The sequence below is a fragment of the Chrysochloris asiatica genome, unplaced genomic scaffold (assembly GCF_000296735.1).
Source record: "Chrysochloris asiatica unplaced genomic scaffold, ChrAsi1.0 scaffold00312, whole genome shotgun sequence".
Classification (NCBI taxonomy): Eukaryota; Metazoa; Chordata; class Mammalia; order Afrosoricida; family Chrysochloridae; genus Chrysochloris; species Chrysochloris asiatica.
Window position 1 is genome coordinate 116294 of NW_006408830.1, and position 276 is coordinate 116569.

Here is a 276-nt window from a genome sequence, read left to right on the forward strand (position 1 = left end):
ACAAGCAAGGTTGTATCATCTGCATATCGCAGGTTGTTAATGAGTCTTCCTCCAATCCTGATGCCATGTTTTTCTTCATACAACCCAGCTTCTCAATTATTTGCTCAGCATACTGGTTGAATAAATATGAGGTCTGTAGTGCATCATAATAATGCCCAATTGAGAACTTTTTCACTATTTGGTCCAAATAAATATGAACCCTTCTGTATTTGTCATCAATGACACAGGCATCCTGGTGTAAATCACAACTTTCTTAAAATAGAAAATGCAATCTAC